The 17937-nt window shown below is 30.9% G+C and overlaps 1 pseudogene; it reads left to right on the top strand.

Moving 5' to 3' along the window:
- The first annotated feature begins 16668 nt into the window (after window positions 1–16668).
- LOC124989050 (40S ribosomal protein S13-like) lies at window positions 16669–17125 on the top strand (annotated as a pseudogene).
- Window positions 17126–17937: the final 812 nt, after the last annotated feature.

The raw sequence follows: 17937 nt of genomic DNA, 5'->3' as shown, positions 1-17937 counted from the left end.
TCTTCAATTTCATTGCTTGTTATTGCTCCATTTAAATTTTTTTAAATATATCCTCTTGGTTCAATTTTGGAAGATCAAATGTGTCTATAAAATTGTCCACTTCTGTATGTTTCACTTTAAAGGAATTTGATTTTTCAAAATAGTTCAAAATGATTATTTAGATTTCATTGGTGTCTATTTTAATATCCCTTTGTCATGTATAATTTTGTTTATTTGGGTCTTCTCTTTTGGATAGGTTGACTAAGCCATTATGAATTTTATTTATCTTTCCCAATAACTGTTTGTTTTATTTATCCTTTGTATCATTCTTTTAGTTTCTGTTTTCTTTAGTTAAGATTGGGTCTTTATTATTTTTTCCCTTTTTCTGGCTTTAGCATTGGTTTTTGTTTGTTTTCTAAGAACTCAATATATTTAGTGGGTTATTTGAGATCTATAAGATTCTGTATTGTAGGTCACCATAGCTGTAAACTTTCCTGCTCACTACTACTTTCACTGCATCCCCCAGATTCTATTGTGTTGTGTTTTCATTTTCATTTGATTCTAGGAAATTTTTAATTCCCTGTAATTTCTTCAATGACCCAGTGTTTAGTTAAAAATTTATCATTCAGTCTCCATGTTTCAATAGTCTGTGTAGTTTCTCTTGTGGTTGATTTTTCATTCTGTTCCATATGATCAGATAAGATGCAAATAATAATTTCAATTGTTTTTTACTAATTGAGACTTGTTTTATTGTTTTAACTGTGATTTATTTTGGAAATAGTTCCATAAACTATAAAGAATGTGCATACTACAGATGCTAAAAGAAATATTCTGAAGATGCCTGTTAAGTTCATTTATTCCAAAGTACAGTTTAATGTTTGTTGATTTTTTGCTTGAGTGATCTACCTATTGGTGAAAGATGGGTATTGCCATTATCCACTGTTATTGTATATGAGTTTTTATCTCTTCTTTGATTCCCAGTAGTGTGTGTGTATTTATTTAAATGGGTGTGCTAATGTTCAGTGTGTGTGTATGTGTGTGTATATGTGTATATTATATATACATACTTTACAATTATACTGCCTTTTTAATAATGCTTTTATGATGAATTGTTCTTTTTTTTTTCTCTCTTCAGATTGATTTTGTCTTGAAGTCTATGTTGTCAAATATAAGAAAAGATACTTCTTGCTTATGAATTCCTTTCACTTCCAACATCATTTTCCATCCTTTCACTTTCATTATGTGTATGATTTGCTGGTGAGATGAGTTTCTTTCAATCAACAGATTGTTGGGTCTTCCTTTTAAGTACAAACTGCCAATCTGCTTTTTAGAGATTTAAATTCAGTTATAGTCAATGTTACTATTGAATGCTATATATGTAATCCTGTCATTTTTTTCTGATCTTGAATAATCTATGTCCTCTTTTATCTCCCTTATTCATCTAGGAGGTTTGATATTTTACTGAAATAGTAATGTTTAATTCTTTCCTAGTTCTCATTTCCGTACTCTTCTTACTGAGATTATTCTTCTTCATATTCTGATGATTTCAAATATCTTGCCTCCTTGTCTGTGTTTAGGATTATTCTCAGTATTTTCAGTAATGCTGACTTAGTGTTTATGAATTCCTTTAGCTTGTGTTTAACTTGAAAATTCTTCATATTTACTTTGATTCTGAAGGATAACCTTTTTGGATATAGTGATCTAGGTTGTTATTTTTTCTCAAGGCCTCAAATATAAATTCTGTGACCCTGTGGCCTGTAGGGTTAGTGCTGAGTTTATGTTATTCTTATCGTTTGCTTTTATAAGTGACTTAGTGCCTCTCTCTTGCAACTTTCAATATTCTTTCTTTGTTAGGTCTTTTGATAGTCTAACTGTACTGTAATATGTAGAGGTACATTCATGGTCATTTTCTTTAGCATTCTATTGTATCTTGTACCTGTATATCCATATCTTTCTCTAAATTTGAAAATTTTTCTGTTGTTATTTAATTGAATGAATTCAATATATTTAGACTATCATTTTGTTTCTTTATCCACACATATGATTCATATGATTGTCCTTTTAATCTTGTCTCATAGGTCTTTCATATTCTATTTCTTTTTATATTTCTTTATTAGTATCTGAATATGATAATTAATTACTCTTCTCTTCAGGCTCTGATATTTTCTTCCATTTTACTTAGTCTATAGGTAAGATTTTCAACTAAGATTTTTATTTTACATATTGAGGTTTTCATTTCTAATATTTCCATTTACCTCTTCTTCCAAAAATGTAACTCTTTACTGAATTGTTCTTTCATATTTTGCATTGTCTTACTTAAATTATTTGGCTGTTTATGTATATCTTTCTTGAGTTCTTTTATTATTTTTATATCACTTTTTGAATCCTTTGTCCAGAATTTTATTCACTCAGTCACTAGAGAGTTATAACTTCTGGGATCGTGTTTTCCTTTATGTTTAATTTTTCTTGTATTTCTGTGTCGAGATGTTACTACTATGGAATTGTAAACTATGTACAAGGGTATTTGTTGAGGTCCCTGTAGGTGTAATGTCCTCAACAATTGTGTTGTTTCTCTCTGCTATTGCTGTGGGGCTTAATGTCCAGGAGATTAGTTCCAGACACCCCAGTCATGCTGTACCTACTTGAGGCCAGGTAATTGGGGGATTTTATCTCACATATACCTCAAGTTGAAGCATTAACCTGATTTTGAGCAGGGATGAATCATAGATGGAGTAACATGCAATCTCTCCAGGTTGAACTGGGTGTGTAGCTTTGCAGTAGAGCATCAATGTGTGTTGGGCTTGATCCCACTTTGTAGAAAGAAGAAACTAAATAACAGTAGAAACAACAAATAAAAGCACACCAAATACAGAAACAAAAATCAAGAAAAACTAGAACATCCACAGCATCACCAAAGAGAGGAATGGTGGGGGTAAAATAGTAAGAAATTATAAGAATAATATTAAGAGGGAAAAGAAAAGCAAAATAAAAATTATAAAATTCAAAATCAGGAAAGAACAGTAAATAAAAAAAGTCAATAAAATTTTCTGTCTGCTGACATGGTCAGTTATACAAATAAGATTGTATATTCACTACCAATGCTTACAAAAAGCATTTTTCCCTCTCTTTTTCTGCTCTGTGCCTCATGGAGAGAGCTAAGACTGGGAGGTTATCACACCTTACTTCTCACTTTTGTGTTTCTTACCATATGACCATTAGAATGGATTGAGATTGGAGCCAGGAGGAATAGCTCCCCCGCTGCACCTGCTTAACAATATGAGCCCACGTATAATATGATATTCTTGGGCAGAAATCTAATCTAAAGAGATTATCCCAAGTATCTTCCATATCTCAGAGCACTTCACTAGCACACTTTGGAGGACCAACTTGGATGGCGTGCAACAATTAGCATGGAGATGGACCACCAAGCTCTGTAGAATACACCTCCCATGGTTATGGCTTTCCAAGATTCAGCTCATGTGTGCATGCCTGCCCACTATCTTAAACTTTTTCAGCTGGGTTCCTGAACTGCCATGCATAAATGGAAAGTAAATTGTGCTCTGATTGGTGTCACCAAATGTTTTCCCACTACTACAATTTTCAGTGAGTTTTTCAATGTCCTCAGTGCAAGTTAAGTCTCAAGAGAGATGCCCACTAAGACAATATAATATTATTTGCTGTGGGTTCCCAGGGGCAGGAAAATGTAGAGCTTTGGTTTCTGAGAAGTGGAAAGATAGGGCATGACTTTCTCAAAGTGACTCCTTGTTATACCATTGCTAGTATATGCTGTGAAGTACAGACAACCTCTTTAGTAGCAGCTTGATGAGAAGTTTCTTTCTAGACGTTTTGATACTGATGAGAAGAGAAGGAGGTGAGTATTCACAGCCCTAAACAGTGAACACTTTCTGTAAACAGTTTATTTACTATTTAATTTTGCTTGTATTGCAACTAATCCATTGAAGTACATTTAATTAAAAATGGCACTTGCATATTGATCTTGTGTCCAGAAATCTTTCTAAAATTACTTGATAAAAAAACTTTTTACTTGGTAAAAATTGTTCTAACACCATTTTTCTACATTTTTGGTTTTCATACAAATTATCAATGCAATAAAATATTGACAATGCATACAGTTTTACTTTCATTGTAATTTTTAATATCATTTATTTATTTTACCTTTATTTCATCATTGAACTGGCAATGCACTATTGAATAATATTGTAGTGAGCTATAATGTTAAAATAATTACTGTAAAAATTAGATTATACCATATATTATAAATCACTAAATAAATACATAACATACCTTATTACATTATATATAAACATATTTAGTTTATGTTATTAATAAAAATACAAACAGCCAAATACAGTGATTAACAATTACTTCCATGAAGAAAATATGCACATGGACAAGGAGCACATGGAGAAGCACTCAACAGTTCATTAAAAAATACCCATTAGAAAATCTGTAAGTGAAAGTACTAAAACCCTAAAGGTTGACAAGGATTTATAGCACATCAAATTCCCCTATATTAACAGGTAAAAGTATAAAAATATATGTACAATCAGTAAAATTACTTGACAGTTTCATAAAAAGACATATACACCCAAGTAGTCTGCAGTAGCAATTCATGTATTTTTCCAAATGAAATAAAATTTTACTTAGAAATATGGCCTCTGAACTCAAATGGAAAACTCTTCATGAAGGTAAAAGTGTAAATAGTCCCTTATAGAAAAGTTGAATAAATAGATTGTGAAACAATTTCTTAATGGGATGTTTTCATCTGGTCAAAGGAGTAAACAACTCATACATGCAGTAAAATTCAGACATGCCGTAGAACAGTTACCCTGTGATTTGATGAACATGAACTTCAAGAACAGGCAAAAGTACAGCTAGAATAAAGCAAAGTAGAAGGATGTCTGCCTTTTGGGGAGTGTAGTTATCAGATGGAGAAATGAGACGACTCTGTGAGGTGATGGTATCTTTTAGATTTTTTTTAATAGTGCATATTACTTATTTTTATCAGTATATGTTAATTATGCAGAATGGTGTCTTTCATAGTGACATATTTGTACATACACTTAACCCAATTTGATTAATTTTATTTGACAATACCTCCCCTGCCTTACTCTCCTCATCTCTCTCCCTCTATTCCCTTCCTGAATCCCAGTGGTCTCCCTTCTATTTCATTACATACCTCTTTCTTTCCCTCTAGCTTCTGCATATGATAGGAAGCATACAATAATTGTCTTTCTCAGTCTTATTTCAGTGAACACAATGCTCTTCAGTTCCATTCATTTTTTTCTGCAAATGACCATTTAGTTCTTCTTTATGGCTGAAAAAAATCTATTGTGTATATTTGCACCATATTTTCTTTATTCACTCCTCAGTGTACAGCCTAGACTTGCTAAATAACTTGAATTGTGTGCTGCTATAAACATGGATATGCATGTTTCTTTAAAGTATGCTGACTTTATAATTCTTTCAAGTAAACACCAAGAAGTGATATAGCTGAATCATATGGTAGTTTTATTTTTGGTATTTTGAAGAACTCTCATATGTATTTGTATAGTGACTGTACCAATTTACATTTCCTTCAACAACATATAAGGATTCCTTTTTCCCTGCATTCTCACAAGCACTTATTGCAATTTGTATTCTTGATAATTGCCATTCTGACTATGGTGAGTTGGGTAGTCAATGTGGTTTTGATTTGCATTTCCCTGATGGTTAACAATGTTGACTATGTTTTCATATAATTTAGTCATTTACACTTCTTCTCTTGAGAATTGTCCATTCAATTCATTTGCACATTTATTGAATGGAATATGTAAGTTTTTGATGTTGAGTTCTTTGAGTTTTTATATATATATCAGATAGTAATACTGTATCAGAAGAATAGCTGGCAAAGAATTTTTCCCATTTTGTAGATGAAAATCTTACACTGCTAATAATTTCCTTTGCTATTGCAGAAGCTTATTAATTTTATTCCATATATTTATTGAATCTTGCTAGTATTCTCTGAGCTATCGTAATCATGCTCTTGAAGTTGCTCCCTGTTCCTACATGTTGAATTGTGTCTCTTTTCTTCCAGAAGTTACAAAATTTCCTGTCTAAATCCTAGGTCTTTGATCCACTTTAAGTTGGATTTTGTACAGGATGAGAAATAAGTATCTAGTTTCAATCTTCTAGATGTTTAATCACTGACATACCTCTTGAGAAGATATATCACCCAGTGTTTGGGTATTTAAGGGGTGTGTGTGTGTGTGTAAAAATCTCTCTGAAATGAAATGTTTATTTTTATAGAAGCAAAGTTAATAGAAATTAGAACTAACCCAGTAATTTTCATAGCAAATAGTATTACAAATAAATATATTAAATGGCATTCTTTTAAATTTCAAATGCTAATAGGTGTGGAATTTTTGCAAAGCAAAGAAATAAACTTTGGAGAAAGTCCCAATTAGAGTCCTAGGTTCTATTCAAAGTCATGCATCTGATTTGTTGAACAATCTTGTGCAAAGTCATATATGTCAACCTAAGGGTTTTTCTTCCCAATATTTAAAAAATTAGGTCAATGACACATGCTTAGGTGTGAAGTGCTTTGGTCTGTTCAGATTAAAAAGTCACCAATATAAATATAGTTATTGTATATATTAATTGGTGAGGATGGCTTCAGTGCACCTTTGATATTTAAAAAAACATGCTGTCAAACCATTATGCTTATATGAGCAATTATCAGAGGTGATTGGTGCAAAATTCAGAGAGAAGGAAGTTGCTGGAGGAGCTGTTCATGAAGAGCAAGGTGAGGAAGAGAAAGAAACTGCAAGTAGTACACACATAAGCATACATGTCTCTACTCATGATTAGAGAAGACTGTGGGGTTCTGTTTCATTATTGTCATTCCCTTTCCTTCACCACCAAGGTCTATCAATTCTTTATACCGAGCTTGCTTGTATGTGCAACACATTACTGTACTTTTGTTTCTTAACACTTAAGCATTAACCATTAAAATATTATGATAAAATAACATTTTGCATTCTGAAGTCCAAAAGCATTTGCTTGGTTTGGCACCAGAGTAAATAACAGTTCCTCTTTGCTTACTTTTTCTTTTGCTGAATTTCTTGTCCATATGCTAACTTATTTACTATATCTGTAGTAAATTGTCATACTGTTATTATCAATTTTCCAACATGGCCTATGTGAGTTCTTTGGATTTCCTGACTTCAGCAATTGCAATGGTGCTTGTGGAAACGTGCAGAGGGTACAAGAGAAGATCCTGAGTGGTGGGATGGAAAAGCAGGGGAGCAAAGCTCTGGTACTTCCTACTTACTTGGGTCCCATTCTTCACTGTCCAGCTGAATTAAAACTCCTCTATAAAATTTTCTTTTCTGGAAATAAAGTAAGGTTTTACATTCAGTAAAGATGTGATTAGAAATACAAATGTCTTACAGGAGGAAAAAAAAAAAACAGAAGAAGAGAAAACTAAAGGGAAGGATTAACAGTGAAAAGGAAAAATCTACAATTCCTAGCTTTTCAGACTCATCTTTCTTTTACCTTTCTTGTTTACCTTCTCTCAATCACCTCCTTCATCTCTTTTTATTCTTTTATTCTGCTTTATTCATTTTTTTTTATAAATTTTAGAGGTTTACATGCAACCACTTTACTCATGACAAAATAGTCATTTGAGAAATAAATTAGATAGTAAACTGAAATGAAACTGAAAAACCAATGTGACTATTCAGAGACTTCAGGTAAATTAAAATAATTGATATGCAATGAATATGACATACATTAATACTTTATGTTAACCAAATTAAGCAGTGTTTAAAATAAGCGTTACTTTGGTTTATACATCTTAGCTAACAGACATATTACGAAGCCATTTATATTTAACCTAATTTGGAGAGAGTTGGGTGAGTAATACTCTTTAGTGTCATATTATCATCCTTGGTCAGTGCAAAACTTTATCTCATTTTATCTATTCATTTTCACTCATGTACCACACAACTTCCTTATTCATCCTGTACCCTATTAAAGACAATTAGTCTATGCTATTTTTTTGGTTGCTAATTTCTTTCTGTTTCTATAAAAATATACTTTTATATTATTTTAATATACTTACTCACTGAGCACTATGATTTTTTTTTTTTTTAAGATTTTAGGTGAACCTTGAGTTAACATTTCTTAGAATTGTTTTAAGTAGATTTTTTTGTTTTGGAAGGTAACTAAGCTACTTGGGGATCAGTTAGTTACTTTAAGTTAGAATTTTAAAGTTAGAAATATTTAATGTGGAACATTTGTATAAAAAGAACCTTATGACTAGGTGTGACCTATTTAATAGCATCATTGTTCAATTAATTTTCTCTAAGCTTGCAGATTGGAATTTGTTCATCTTCCAAATTTGTTGGATTGGAGGATTTCAATTTAAATTTCCCCAGTTGTTTTTCTTTTTCCTAAATTTGTTCTTTACTAGATATTATTGATTTTTAGCCTATGCATGTGCAGTTTTCTTTTTGCCCAAAAACTGAAGGTTCCATATTCAAACTTCTGAAGCTCTTCCTTGTATAACTAATTCCTCAACAGAAATCCACTTCATAATTTTTAGCTGCTGAGCTCCTTCAATTTTATTTGCTTTTTTTTTTTTTTCTATTTGCTTTTTTTTAACCAGTGTCATTAGTGTGAGATCTAAAAATCTAAAAACACATTTATGTTTTATGTTATGGTAGAGAATATGACACTAAGTAAAGAGTATTATTCACCAATCCCTGTACCATTTCTTCTAGTATAACTAAAAGAAGAAGTAAAAAATAAGTTTGGATTTTATACCTTAAATCGTATATCTGCTTAGTTAACATTACTTGATTATCAAATATTTTAACTTTTTATACATAAAATAACAACTCCAAATTCTGACTAATTTGCTTTTCTGGATCCTGAAAAATGCTAGGCAGACCAAATTATAGATAGATTAACTTATTAAATATTTTTTTCTAATATGAATTCTATGAATTGCATCAGTCCATCCCTGGTGACTTGGTTTCAATATGGAAATCTTGTTAAATTCCTAGCAGATTAAATAATCAAAAAACTGGCTTTTTCAGAAATAGTTTTATTGACTATAATCTTAGAAAAATCAGGACACTGATAATTAGGTTAACAATGTATCAGTAAAGTGTAAATATATTACCAAATTACATAAGGCACAGAATTATGAACAATTCTTATTCTTGGAACCTTATGGTTCAAGGCAGAGAGAAGCATCCTGGCGTATGGAAATTTAAATACTAATATTAACTATGCATAGGATAGTGGTTTTGATTTAGTTCTTGATTTTTATGAATGTTTTCTGCAGATCTGAAAAAGAGAGAAGGAAATTGGTGTTGGGAGAAGAGATAAAGAAGAGAAAGCTACTATGAAGCAAAGCATTTTGGTAATAAGGCAACAGAAGCAAATAACATTGAGGGCATTATAGTTGCATGATAGTTTTCTTGTAAAGAATCACAAAAAAGTAAATGTAGAAATAAAAATGAATGATAACTTTAGAGTGTAACAGATGTAAGACTGTGAATTTTATAGTGTACTTTGTTCAAGTGTTTTAAAAATATGTATAGGACATATCAGATATCAAAAATAAAATTTAATGTCTTAAATACTTTCTTAATCTACAAAATTCCTACTAATACTTAACAACATTGTTTTTTTTCAAAAAGTGAAATACTATAGGAGAAAATCTCCTAAAAATTGAAACAGCTTGAGAAAATAAATACCTTAATGAGAATTTCAGCTTATAATAACAAACTAGTAGTTGACGCATACTGAATTGTAGTAAGAAGACATAGTAATATAATGAGATGTAATTGATTTTCCATATTAAAGAATTAATATTGAATGACTTTATTTAGAAAGGAGAAAAAAAAAGCCTTAATAACCTTTTTCATGATTTAGAAACTGTGCTTAGAAGAGATAATGGTGTCGGTATTTGGTCTGTTTTAACGTAAGTGGATTTTAGGAAGTTTAATGAGTCAGTAAAATAAATTTTAATTATAAATATAATAAAATTGCTTATAACTTCTCCACTGTTGGGGCATTGGGTCAAATTCTCAAATTTAGAATAAGAAAGATCACCCAGGATGAACAAGAGTTTTCTTCTTCCTGTACTATTTTACAGAATATTAGCAAAATTTTGTTATTATAAGCAGTGTTTTAAAAAATTCTGATGCAACTTATTTAAATATTCTTACTTTTTCTTAAGCGTAAGGAATGGCAGAAATAAAATTGCAGCATCTGGAGAGTACTAAGTGGGACAAAAAAGAGCTAGTTTAAAAAATGCTTAGATTTTAAAATCTTCATTATACAAACTAGGACATATCAATATTTTTAAAAATTGGTATCTTACAGCAGTCATCTGCTTTGCTTGTGTGTTTTAAAGATTATTTATATGGTCCCTTCATTTTTTCCTATCTTCTTCAACATATCATTTTTTTACTATAATTATAGATTTTGGTACACATACAAGTTAAAGGATGTGAGGGAGAAATCAGATTAATTCTGGACAAGTCAATGGTAGCACCTCTGCTTTTACAAACACCTGACATTTATAATTCCTTCTCCATATTATCATTTTTTCTGATTTTATTTTCATCTTTTATTCTGAGTTTCCACTTTAGGCAAATTGAAGACATAGTCAAGCTAGCAAAATCATGACTACATTAATAGTTCTTTCAGACAGTTTGTATGTTCTCAAATTCCTCCTCTAAATATGACCTTAACTCTGCAAATCAATTATAGAAATGGAAAAATAATGTGATAAGGATGTTCATAACAGAAATCATTAAATAAGTGAAGATACATAGCAAGAAAAGATATCCAGAACCAGCATTGACAATTGTGGAAATGCACATCAGGTCAACAAGATATTATTATTATTGTTATTGTTATATGCATGATAGAATGATTGAAATTATAGAATATCATAACAGAATAAAGACCTCAAATAAAAAATAAAACATAAAACATTTCTTCTCAATTAATTAGAACAATAATAAACAGAACATAAAGTTATTACAAGAAAAGTAACAATGAAGAACAGAGCATAGCAGAAATAAATCAAAACAAGACACAAAAACAACAGAAAAGATCAATGGAAAAATGAGTTGACTTTTGAACAGACAAGCAAAATCAAAAAGCCTTTATTTAGACTAATAAAAAGAGGAGATTTAAATGAACAAAATTAGAAATTAAAGAGGAAACGTTACAACGGACACCATACTAATATAAGTATGATGAGACCAACAATTATACTGTAAGAAATTAAATAACTTAGAAGAAAAGAACAAATTCTGCAAAACATTTAGCTTACCATGAATCATGAAGAAACAGAAAATTTGAACAAGAAAATAATAAAAAATAAGATGAAATCAGTAATTAAAAAGTCCCATAAAAATTTCCAAAACCAGAAGAATTCATGTCACATTCTTTAAAACAATTAAGAATTAAAACCAATATTTTGCAAAAAAACTTTTAAAATTGAATAAGAATTATTTATAAGACTTATAAGTCTTATTATTATAAGACCAGCAGTAAACCCAATACAAAAGCCAATCCCTGGACATTATAAGAAAAGGAAGTTATAAGGCAATGTCTCTGATTGAACAGTAATGAAAAATTCTCAAGAAATAGCAAATAAAATGTAAAAGCATATAAAAGAATCACTATGATCAAGTCACATTTATCCTTGGGATCAAGGATAGTTCAACATATATAAATTAATCAGTGTGGTACAATGCAATAAAAGAAGGTGAACAACCATGTGATATTCTCAATATATATATAAAAGACATTTCACAAAATTCAACATATTTTCATTAAAAAAACTATCAAAATTAGATAAAGAATAAATATGCCTCAACAAAATAAAGACCATATATGATAAACTCATAGCTAACATCAAAATTAATAAATAAAAGTTGAAAGAGTTTTTTCTAAAATTAGGAATAAGACAAGGATATCTGCTCTTTCCACTTCTATTCAACATAATGAAAGTCTTAGCAAGAAAAATCACACAAGAGGAAGAAAAAAAAAAGAATTTAAATCAATAATGATGTCATCAAATTTTTGTGGTTATTGATGTTGAGATTTTATAGATAGAAAATTAGTGTTCCATCAAACAACTGTTAAAGCAAAAAAATTGTTTACATTTAGGATATAATATCAACATATAGAAATTATTTATATTCCCATATGCTAATAATTAACTGTTTGAAAAAAATTAAAAAATTAATTTTTAATGGTTACAAAAATAAATATTTAGGAATAAGTTTAATCAAGAAGGTGAAAGTCTATCTGCTTGAAAATTGTAAAATGTCGATAAAAATTGAAGACACAAATGCAAAAATATCTCACATTTATGAATTGGATGAATTAATATTATTGTTAAAATGTCAATTTTAGTGGAAGCAAGAGACAGACTCACTGTGATACCTACCAAAATTTTAATGACTTTTTTTTAAATAAAAAAAATCTGAAATGTATGTGGAATAACAAGAAATGCCTAATAGTCAAGACAATCTCAAGCAAAAAATTTAAAATGTGAAATGAAATAGAAATAAAATGGGTGGCATTATGCGACCTGATTTCAAAATCTTCTATAAAACTTTAATAATCAAATAAGCATGATAATGACATAATTATACACATGGATTAATGAAGCAGAACAAAAATTCCCAAAATAAATCCATATACATGAAGTCAATGAGTTAACAAACTTGCCAAGTAAGGAAAGGACAGTCTCTTCAGTAAATCATGCTGGGAAAATTTTATATCCACAAAAGAATAAAATTAGACCTTTATTTTACACCTTATACAAAAATAAAATGAAAATGGCTAAAGTCTTTAACAAAAGTCCTAAAGTTTGAGAATTACTAGAAGATGTTCATCTGTGCAGTTATTTTATTAGTTCTGATGCTGAAAAAAAAGCATTAGAAGCACAAAGAACCAATTAAATCACATCAAACTTAAAAGCTCCTGCACAGCAAAGAAGACAATCAACAGAGTGAAAAGACAACCAACATATGAGGGAAAACATTTGTAAACCCTATGTTCAACAAGGGGATAATATCCAAAATATACAAGGAATTTGAATAAATTTTAAGAAAATAAACAATAAAATTTAAAAATGGCCAAAGATCCTGAATAGATATTTCTGATAGATAGATACCAATTAAAAAATGAAACATTTCTCAATATTGCTAATTGTCATATGCATATAAATTAAATCCACAATGAAATACCAACTCATTTCTGTTTGAATGACTATTATCAAAAAATGAAAAATAATATTGTTGAGAATGTGGAGGAAAAAACATAGCTAGTGGAAAAGTAAATTAGTATAGTATTTAAGGAAAAGAAAAGGAAAATTCCCATGAAAATGAAAAGTAATAATACTACATGACTCAGCAATCATACTATTGGATACATACATAAAGTGATGATAAAACACATCAAAAATGTTTGCAATTCCATTGTTATTCCAGCAATAGTCACAATAGTCATATCATAATTACTTTATGTAAGTGATCTCAACACTTCTATAAAAAAATGCCTTGAGATTATTAGAGAAAATAAAAAATGAAGACCTAACTATGAGCATTTTTGACAGAAGCACATTTATTACCAAGAAAAATGAATGTAAGAAGTAAAAGAGATGAAAAAGAAATACCACACAAATATACTCCTACATAAATTTTAAGTCTACAGATGTTATTTATGAGTAGGCATATTTTTATAAAAATAGTAATGATTTTGGAATGAGGAATAGATCATAGAAGAAATCAGGACAGAAATTTAAAAAAGGTCTTAAAAACAAATGAGAACAGATATACAGTATATCAAAATCTCCGAGACAGTATGAAATGAGTTCTAAGAGGAAAACTTATAGTATTCAGTACCAACATAAAAAAATAGAGTCCCAGATCTGATATTATGCCTCAAGTTCCAAGAAAATGAAACAAGAATTCCAAATTAGAAGACAGGAAATATTTAAGAACAGAGTTAAAATTATGGAATTTGAAATAAAAATAATACAAAGCATCAGTGCAACAGAGTTGATTCTTTGACAAGAAAAATCCTTAGCCAAACTAACTAAAAGCAAGAGAGAGGAGAGAAAATAAAAAAAAAAATATATTAAAGATACAATGGGGATATCACCATTATACTTCTGAAATCATAGGATCATCAGAAACTATTTTGAAAACTTATACTCTAATAAGTTGAAATTCTAGAAGATATTGACAAATTTCTAGGTACATAAGACCTCCCAAATTGAATCATGAAGATGTAGAAAACCTAAACAGATGAAGATCAAGTAATGAGATTGAAGCAGCAATTTAAAGTCTTCCAAAAAATAAAAGTCCAGGACCAGATGCATTAGTCAAATCCTATTAGATGTTTGAAGAAGAACTAATGCCAATTTCCCTCAAAATATTCTATGATATAGAAAAGGGGGTAATACTTCCTAAATCATTTTATGAAGCCAGGTTTTCCTGATACCAAAACCACACAAAGATACCTCAAAGAAAGAAAGCTTCAGACCAATATCCCTGATGAACATACATACAAATCATTAATGAAATGTTAAAAAACATGTTCAAAAACACATTTAAAGATAATATACCATGATCAAGTGGGTGTAAGGTTGGTTCATCATACAGAAATAAATAAATGTAATTCACCACATAAATACAGTTAAAGACAATAATCACATGATTGCTCAATAGATGCTAAAAAAATCTTTCAACAAAATTCAGCACCTATTTCTGTTAAAAATGCTGTAGACACTGGGGATAGAAGGAACTTACCACAACATTGTGAAGACTGATAAACCCAAGCCAACAATATACTGAGTGAAAAAAAACTGAAGGCATTCTTTCAAAAGTCAAGAACAGGGCAAGGATACCCACCCTCAACACTCCTCTTAAACATAACTATTGAAACTCTAGCCAAAGCAATCATATAAAAAGAAAAAATTAAAGGGGCACCTATAGGAAAAGAAGTCAAATTAGCTCTTTACTGATGATACTATATCTAAGAGACTCAAAACTCCACCAGAATAATTGTAGAACTGATAAACACATTCAGTGCAATAGTAGAATGTAAAATCAATGTACATAAATCAATCTTTATACTATATTCCACCCATGATTTTGCTAAGAAAGAAATCAGGAAATCTATCCCATTTATAACATAATCAAAAAAATACAAATAACTTATTTTAGAATAAATCTATCCAAGAAGTTAAAATACTTATATATTAAAAACTAAAGTACACTGAAGAAAAAAAATTGAGGAAGATATAGAAGATAAAAGACTTCCCGGAATCAGACCAGAGACCATGCATCTTATAGAAGGAAAATGTAGGTCCAAAACCTTCAACTTGTTGGCTTAGGATCAGACTTCCTTAACAGGACTCCCGTAGCACAAGAAATAAAAGCAAGAATCAACAACTGGGATAGATTCAAACTAAAAAGTTTTCTCTCAGCAAAAGAAACTATCAGTAATGTGAAGAGAGAGCCTACAGAGTGGGAGATTATCTTTGCTACTCATACTTCAGATGGAGCGCTAATTTCCAGAATCTATAAAGAACTCAAAAAACTCTACACCAAGAATACAAATAATCCAATCAACAAATGGGCTAAGGAAATGAACAGACACTTCACAGAGGAAGATATACAAGCAATCAACAGATATATGAAAAAAATGTTCAACATCTCTAGTAATAAGAGAAATGCAAATCAAAACTACCCTAAGATTTCATCTCACCCTAATTAGAATGGCGATTATCAAGAACACAAACAACAATAGGTGTTGCGAGGATGTAGGGAAAAAGGTACACTCATACATTGCTGGTGGGGTTGCAAATTAGTGCAGCCACTCTGGAAAGTAGTATGGAGATTCCTCAGAAAACTTGGAATGGAACCACCATTTGACCCAGCTATCCCACTCCTTGGCCTATACCCAAAGGACTTAAAATTAGCATACTACAGAGATACAGCCAATGTTCATTGCTGCTCAATTCACCATAGCCAGATTGTGGAACCAACCTAGATGCCCTTCAGTTGATGAATGGATAAAGAAACTGTGGCATATATATACAATGGAATATTACTCCGCAATGAAGAATGATAAAATTATGGCATTTGCAGGCAAATGGATGAAATTGGAGAATATCATGCTGAGATAAGCCAATCTCAAAAAACTAAAGGACGAATGATCTCGCTGATAAGTGGTTGAGGACATATAATGGGGGGTGGGAGGTGTTAGCATTAGGGTTAGGGTTAGGTTTAGGGTTAGGGATAAGGAGGGTGGTAAGAATGGAGGAAGGAAGGACTGTATAGAGGGAAAAGAGGGGTGGGAGGGGTGGGGGGAAGGGAAAAAATAACAGAATGAATCAAACACCATTACCCTATGTAAATTTATGATTACACAAATGGTCTGCCTTGACTCCATATACAAATAGGGAAACATGTATCCCATTCGTATACAATAATAAAAAAAAAAAAAGACTTCCCATGACCTTAGACAGAATTAGTGTTGTCAATACCTCCATACCACCAAAAGTGTTATACAGATTCAATAAAATTTGCGTTAAAATATCAATGACACTTTATTTTCTGCCTGACTGCCACCATCATGGGTCGCATGCATGCTCACCCTGATAAAAAGGGCCTGTCCCAGGCGACTCTGCCCTATTGCAGCCTTCCCACCTGGTTGAAGTTGACATCTGATGACGTGAAGGAGCAGATTTACACACTGACCAAGAAGGGTTTGACTCCCTTACAAACTCGTGTGATACTGAGGGACTCACCTGGTGTTGCAAAAGTAAATTTTGTGACTGGCAAAAAAATCTTGAGAATCCTTAAGTTCAAAGGACTTGCTCCTGATCTTCCTGAGAATCTCTATCAATTAATTAAGAAAGCAGTTGCTGTTCAAAAGCATCTTGAGAGGAATAGAAAGGATAAGGATGATAAATTCCACCTGATTATGATAGAGCTGAACTCACCAATTGGCTTCATATTATAAGACCACGGGAGTTATTCCCTAAAATTGGAAATACGAGTCATTCATAGCCTCGGTCGTGGTGGCATAAATTTGTGTATGTACTCAAGCAAAAGCATTATTTAACTAAATATATACATATATATAAAATTATATATATATATATATATATATATATGCACACACACACACATATATACATATACATCAATGATATTCTTAACAGACCTAGCAAAAGAATCCCAAAATTCATTTGGAAAAATAAAAGACCTGGAATAACCAAAGTAACACTGAGCAAGAAGAGTGATACTAGAGGCATTCAATACCAGACCTCAAATTGTACTACAGAAATATAACAAAGATTCTGGCATTTGCTTCAAAATAGACATAAAGGTCAATGGAATAGAATAAAAGACAGAGAGATAAACCCACCTAGATACTGTCATCTTATAGGCCACAAAAGATACCAAAAATGTACATTGGAGAAAAGATGACATTTCTTAATTTGTCTTGTTTAGGAATACATGGCAGTAGACTGTATTTTGACATATTATGCATATATATAATATAACTTATGCTAATTAGGATCCTATTCTTATGATTGTACATGATGTGGAATTACACTGGTCGTGGGTTTAAATACAAGGATAAGAAGGTTATATCCGATTAATTACACTGTCCTTCCTATTCCCCACACCCCTCCCTTCCCTTCATTACCCTTTCTCTAATCCAATGCATTTCAATGCTTCCCTTCCTCTGTTTTAGTCCACTTAGAACGATGTTCTCCAGTTCCATCCATTTACAAGCAAATGCCATAAATTCATTCTTCATTATGGCTGAGTCAAATTTCATTGTGATTATATACACATATTCTTTATCCATATTCTTTATGCACTTTATCTG

The sequence above is a fragment of the Sciurus carolinensis genome, chromosome 7 (assembly GCF_902686445.1).
Source record: "Sciurus carolinensis chromosome 7, mSciCar1.2, whole genome shotgun sequence".
NCBI classification, from domain to species: domain Eukaryota; kingdom Metazoa; phylum Chordata; class Mammalia; order Rodentia; family Sciuridae; genus Sciurus; species Sciurus carolinensis.
This window is presented reverse-complemented; position numbering and strand designations above follow the sequence as displayed.